This window comes from Mastomys coucha, unplaced genomic scaffold, assembly GCF_008632895.1.
Source record: "Mastomys coucha isolate ucsf_1 unplaced genomic scaffold, UCSF_Mcou_1 pScaffold21, whole genome shotgun sequence".
Taxonomy (NCBI): domain Eukaryota; kingdom Metazoa; phylum Chordata; class Mammalia; order Rodentia; family Muridae; genus Mastomys; species Mastomys coucha.
In genome coordinates this window covers 27,753,920-27,760,264 of record NW_022196904.1, presented here as the reverse complement: position 1 = coordinate 27,760,264, position 6,345 = coordinate 27,753,920, and the positions used below count along the sequence as shown (strand labels likewise).

At 46.8% G+C, this 6,345-nt stretch overlaps 2 long non-coding RNA genes across 3 annotated transcripts in view; one reads left to right on the top strand and one right to left on the bottom strand.

Moving 5' to 3' along the window:
* Positions 1–1,790, bottom strand: part of LOC116102044 — a 24,999-nt gene extending 23,209 nt beyond the window's left edge. For both annotated transcript variants that reach the window (XR_004122977.1, XR_004122978.1), the window contains exon 1: positions 1,257–1,790. This is a non-coding gene — a long non-coding RNA (uncharacterized LOC116102044). The remainder of the gene's footprint in view (positions 1–1,256) is intronic.
* Positions 1,791–1,966: 176 nt separating this feature from the next.
* The window catches only part of LOC116102045, a 13,930-nt gene continuing 9,551 nt past the window's right edge, over positions 1,967–6,345 (top strand). The window contains exon 1 of the long non-coding RNA XR_004122979.1: positions 1,967–2,250. This is a non-coding gene — a long non-coding RNA (uncharacterized LOC116102045). The remainder of the gene's footprint in view (positions 2,251–6,345) is intronic.

The window sequence follows — 6,345 nt, the reverse complement described above, 5'->3', positions numbered from 1 at the left end:
GGGGGGGGGGGGGGGGGGAGGGGTAGGTACAAGCCCAGGAAAGACTGAGAAAAGCTGCAGAAGGTAAGTCAGGGCCACATAACTCCTACTTGTTCATATCATCATCATCATCATCATCATCATCATCATCATCATCATCATCATCATCATCATCACCATCACCACTACTGCCATCATCACCAATTTTTTTTTACATAAAATTCCAATAATGTTTACAAAACTGGTTTTATCACTCCATTTTTTAAATTTGGAAGCTCCTCCCTGCCCTGATAAGTAGAATACTTGAACAATATTTTTTTTGAACTTTAATTAGTTGCTCTAATAGTGTCATTGCACCCCAACAACAGAGCCAACTGAGCATGAGCTGTAGATTAATACAAAATGAAGTGGTCAGGGGCAGAACCCTGGTCTTCCCTACAGGAAAGTGGTCTGGAGTAGAGGACATCTGACATAGGACCTGGTCTTACTTGTGTGCCTGGCCACTTATCCCACATTAACAGACGATGCCAATTGCATTGCAGAGGTGTTTGTATCTGAGACAGGCTCTCTCAGTTTGTACCCAGGCTGACCTTGAACTTGTAATTCTCTGGCCACCAGACCTGGCATCAAGGAGAAGCTTCCTAAAGAGGATTTAAGAAAAAGCGACTCTCCCCCCTCCCTTCTAAGTCAGGAGTGGTCTGTGGTCCTGCGGGTTCCGTTCCCCCCACCCCCGCCCCCCTTCTTCCTTCTCTTCACCACCGGCCTTCCCTCTGCAGTGAACTGCTCTGTATTCTAAACGTTTGAATGAACCCGGTGGCCTTGTCTGCTCTGTCTTTAACCAGAAACACAACCGCCTCATTAACCTCTGGGGGGAGGTTGGGCTCTGCCCCCCAAGGGCTGGAGGTCGGGATTTCTGGGCGTGCCAATGGCCTCCGCTTTGTTGGTCAGCCAGAATTAATGGGAGATCAGTGTGTTGGGGCACTGCTCTCATTTGCCGGGGGAGGAGCGGCATTATTGATTTCTGTGCCACCGCACTCTGGCTCCTTAATGCTGGAACTGCCTCTTCAGTTTGGGCTCGTTTCCCCACGAGTCTGGACATACACACTCAGGGCTCACGATAGCAGAGCTGTTTCCTGGTACGTGTCCTTCTGTGATGCTCGCTCAATGTGGGGAATAAAGTAAAAACCCAGAGGGGATGGCAGGACTGGCCCCCCGTTTGGTCTGTAAAAAGTGGGAGCTATTTCTGCAGCACTCATGGCAAAGGCTGCTGTACTTACTTTCTCAACACCTTTCCGGTTCAGCACAACACTGGTTGACCGACCATACTCACGGGATAGCGAAACCAGATGGTAGAGTTATGAGATGTCTTACAAGAAGATCACCATCACCCAGTTAGATCCTTGGGGTGTTTATCCCTCTCTGTAACAATCCACAGGCCTTCTATTACTTGGTCTTGTACAAGGACTTCAAGGCAGCTACAATGAGCCAGCTGGGGCTCAGATAGAATGCATTTCACTTCAGAGAGGGTGGCTGGCAAGTGTTACAGGACACACCAGTCCTGAGCCCTCAGAGGTCTGATGCTGCCTGAGTTTCAGCCAGTTTACTCTAAATTTGTGGAAATTTATACTATACTATGCTATACTATACTATACTAAATTTGAGAAATTTGTAAAAATCATAGAGATATTATGGCTGAGTCTATTCCACAAAACAGACAGAAACATCACCCAAGAGAGGCTGAGTGTAGTGATGTGTCTCTGTAAAATAAGCATATGGGAGGAAGAGGCAAGAAGATGTTGAGGCTGAGGCCAGCAAAAAAAAAAAAAAAAGGAAGGAAGGAGAAGAAATCTCCAAGGAGATAGAATATTCTAGAGTTCTTTTTACCATTATTTGATAGCTTTTAGAAAATACTAAGTATAATTAAAAAAAAAAAAAGAAAGAAGCAAAGAAAGAAACAGAAAATTCTAGATGATGTCATGAAGCTTTTCGAGCCCTCCAGACTTCCACTCCCACCTTTCTTCCTGATGCTCAGAAAGAAAGACCACCATCTTGACCCCAGGGCCTGACACCATCATCATGCAGAGCCAGTTCACTCATTCAAGACATTTCCGAGGATCTCTGGTCAAAGCACAAAGGGGGTCAGCACCATCTTGGCCTCAAGTGGCCATTGGCTTACATGCTTGTCTCTTTGGAGCTCTGAGCTACCAGGTGGCTTTAAACAGAAGAAATCTATCAAGCACAGATTTGGAGGCTAGGCAGTTAACAACCAAGGTAATGGCCTAGTAGGCTCAGTGCCTTGTAAGGGTCTAGCTCCTGATCCACAGAAGGCATCTTCTTGTGACATCCTGACTGGTATGTGAAGCTTCTGGTCTCCCGAGTCTCTTCTGAGGTGCCTACTTCACTCGTATGTAAGAGCCCCACCCTCATGATACAGTGATGTCTCCAGTTAATATCATCACGTTAGAGACGTGGGTCTAATACATGGACTTTAGGGGAACCCAGTCTATTATAAGTAGTAAATGTGGCCTCCTGGGCACTTGTCTGTGACTCTTCTTAGAAGATTTAGTGGGTGCTCTCATAGGTGTCCTGGACGCTGTACCTTTCTTAGAGTCTACCCTTCTACTTCACAGCAGGTTTGCTTCTGCCCTCTGGAGCACTGTGGAGAGCTGGGAGCTCACCCATGGTCACCAGAAGCCTTCCTGGAGGTCAGAGACAAGGCTCATGCCCTGTCGTCAGGCTTGGCTCTGACTCCTCGCATGCCATGGGCATCCCAGTGTCACAGAGGTCTACACTACCACTGAGGGTTCCATGATTGTCACTGTTAAGTGTCAGATATCAGTGGTTCAGACGGACAAATGATGCTTTAGGTTTTTGTTTGTTTGTTTGTTTGTTTGTTTCTGTTGTTTTTGTTTTTTAAGATCTTAGAGACAGGGGAAACTTTAAGAGCATGGTTGGCTAGTTTTAGGTTTTTACTTTTTTTCTTTTAAAGTACTTATTCACTTGAGTGTGTGTGTGTGTGTGTGTGTGTGTGTGTGTGTGTGTGTGAACTATCATGTGGAAGTCAGAGGACAACTTATGGGACATGGTTTCCTCCCTTCTACTATGAGGGTTATAATGATTGAACTCAGCTCTTCTTGCTTGGCTACCCTTCTACCTACTAACCATCTTCCCCTCCCCTTTACCTATTTCCAACCAACAGTTTCTATAGCAGAAAGATGTTCCCAGTGAACAGCTGCATACCTACCACCTAGCAGTTCTGTAATGAATTACTATAGATTAATTCACTTTGACAGATGTATCTGAGATAGATCCGACAGTTGGACAGTAAGAGACTCTGTGAAGGGAAGCCCATCTGTGCCTTTACCATCCCAAGCACCTTCAAACAAGTCTCAAATAACTTTTTCTCACTTTTATTGTAAAAGGCATGCAGTGTCAAAAATATGCCCATGTGCTAGTACTATGGTTTGGATCTGAGGTGTCACCTCCGGTTCATGTTTGAACACTGTCATTAGTTTGCCACACTATTTTGAAGGACCATCGAACCCATAAGAGATGCGCCAGTGCTGGTAAATTGGGGTCACCATGGACAGGATTTTGCAGGTTGTTTCCAGCCTTTATTCTGGCCCATTCTTTCTGCTTCCTGGTTCACTACTACATGAAATGAACAAGCCTCTACCAAACACTCCTACTTTCCTGAGCTCCTCTTATCTCTTGTCTCATGGAAGGAGTCACTCTGTCATGTTGTGCCATGAACTGAAATAAACCCTCCCTTAAGTGGTTTCTGCCAGGTAGTTGGTCAGAGAAACAATAAAGTTAACTAATACAACCAGGCACAGGGGCAAGAGCCTGTGCACAGGAGGCTAAGGCAGGAGGATGATGAGTTTGAGGTTAATAAAGCTACATAAAATGGCCAAATGGAGGACTAGAGAGACTATTCAGTCCATAAAGCTCCCACCATGCAAGCATGAAGAGCTGAATCCAGATGCCCAGTTTTCACATAGAAGGCAGATATGGAGGCACACATCTATAAGCTCAGTGCTAAGAAAGGGGATGAAGAAAGGCAATCCATGGAGCTCATTGGCTAAGTAGTGTAGTTGTGTCCATGGTGTCCAGGTTCAATGAGAGACTCCACTTAAAAAAGAAAATAAGTCAGAAGGTGATGTAGGAAGACATCTATCAACTCTGACCTTTGAGACACACAGGCTTAAATACCTACACAAACAGATACACACATCACACACAAATACACACACACACACACACAGAGAGAGAGAGAGAGAGAGAGAGAGAGAGAGAGAGAGAGAGAGAATGAGAGTTCTTATATATGAGCTCATTCACTGATTCACTGAAGCAAACTGCTCTGGTAGATATCTGCTACCCTCTCTCAACTAACTTGACAAAACATAGAGCGAATGGGAGAAAAACCCAACTAGGAACTTCCTCTAGAAGGTCCAGGCTTCCTTCCCTAGCACCCAACAGAATGATGGGGTTGGGGCTTGGAAAGAACTCCTTCTGAGTCAGGTCAGGTTTGAAAGAAGAAGTGACAGAGAGCAGGACAGGTCCAAGTGACTGCCTAAAAGCCAAGCACGTGGAGGTCAGGCCTACCTTTGCTACTTTTAAGCAAGTAACTTATCCTGCCCATGTTTGGTTTCCTCACCCATGCATGCTATGCCTCACCTTAGACACCTTACATTGCAGGCTCTCAGAAGGGTGACAGCAGCCCACCCCCCCCACACACAAAATACAAATAAGAAAAGTATTGTCTTACAAATTTGGGTCAAATCTGGCTTGGGAGGCTTACTGCCCTTTACCTCTCTGGGCCTCAAGTTGTTCATGGGCCCAAAAGATTCCACGATTCCAAGGATCCTTCCATCCCAGAGCTTTCAAGATAGACCTGAGGAGGGGCCAGAGGATATTGTCAGGAAAGCGTAGATATGTGTGCATCCCTGTGCTGTTTTTCCTGGACACTTACACACGTGCCTCTACACACGTGATTCTATATACATGCTTGTGAATGCATTTATGTGTCTGTGAACACACATACCAAGAGTATGCACAAGCACCTGAGCAAGTATAAGTGTTAACATGTATGCTTCGTGAGAGAACATATGTGCCTCAGGCATGTAGATATATGTACAGTATTTCTGAGAATGGATAATGTGTATCCCTTTTTTTTTTTTTTTAATTTCCTCATTGTATCCAAAAGCTTTTCCACTCCTTTCCAGAGCAATCAGTATGGAGCATGCTGTTCTGGGTGCTATGGTGGTAGCAATAGAGATGACAGCAAAGGACATTTGTAGGATCCAGTGCTCTGTGTTCTATGTCCTATCTGTTTCTAAGCCTTGGTTGCTATATAGGAAATCCCAAGTGGGGCTGATCGAGGGGGAAGGCAGACTGGAGCCAACAGAACTGAGAATAGATGCAGGTGAGTGTGGAGAGCTGACCTGGAAAGTGAGCTTTCCTGGCCTCTGGCCTGCCTCTAGTGAGACCCCCTTGGAAGTAGACTATCCGTGATCTCCTGCAGAAGCCCTGGGGCTGTGGAAGAGCTGGGGTCTCTAGGAACTCCACTCCTGTGTCTGTGGACCAGGTTTGCCTGCCTTCTGTGCACAGGACAGGTCAGGAGGAGGGGACAGTTGTGTTAGATCTAGGCTCCTGGGACAGGACAGCCAGCACTATCTTCTCCCCCAGCTCCAGGGCTCTGCTCTGGGTCTGTTCCTGCTGCAACACAATATCTAGAGCCACCTGGGCCTGGCAGTTTGTCACCACTAAAAGCCTCCTATCCTGGCTCCCCCTACACTATTAATCTCGGAAAAACGCATTGTCAAACCTAATGAAAAAGGGGAAGCCACTAAGGGGAAAGTGTCCACACCTCGGGCTGACAGTTGTCAGACAGGCAGGCAGCAGCGTCCTGCTGGGGACAGGGCTGTGTGAGCAGAAACAGTGGGGAGTGCCTGGGGAAATGGCAGGGGGCTTCAGGCCTGGATTACAGGATGAGCTGGTGCCTCACAACAGCAGGTGGTCCTGTATGTGGCAGAAAGGAGGACCAAGGACAGTGGTCTGAAGGGGACACTCTCAGGAACATGGATGGCACTCCCAAAGAGAAACGCCAGTGGCCAGAGCTTCTCTGTATCTCTGAGACACAGTGTGGGAAACCCAGGCTGCCAGAGGCTGAGTTTCAGGCCTTGCCTTCACTCTATGGCCATGTCAATGGGGAAATACAGACCTTTCAGGCTTGCTCTAGTCAGAGGCCACAGCCTGGTTGCACACAAGCTGCACCTGGCCTAGTAGGAGGTTTAGATACTGTACAGAACAGTATTCCTTCCCTCTCCTTCCCTCCCTCCCTCCCTCACTCCCTCACTCCCTCCT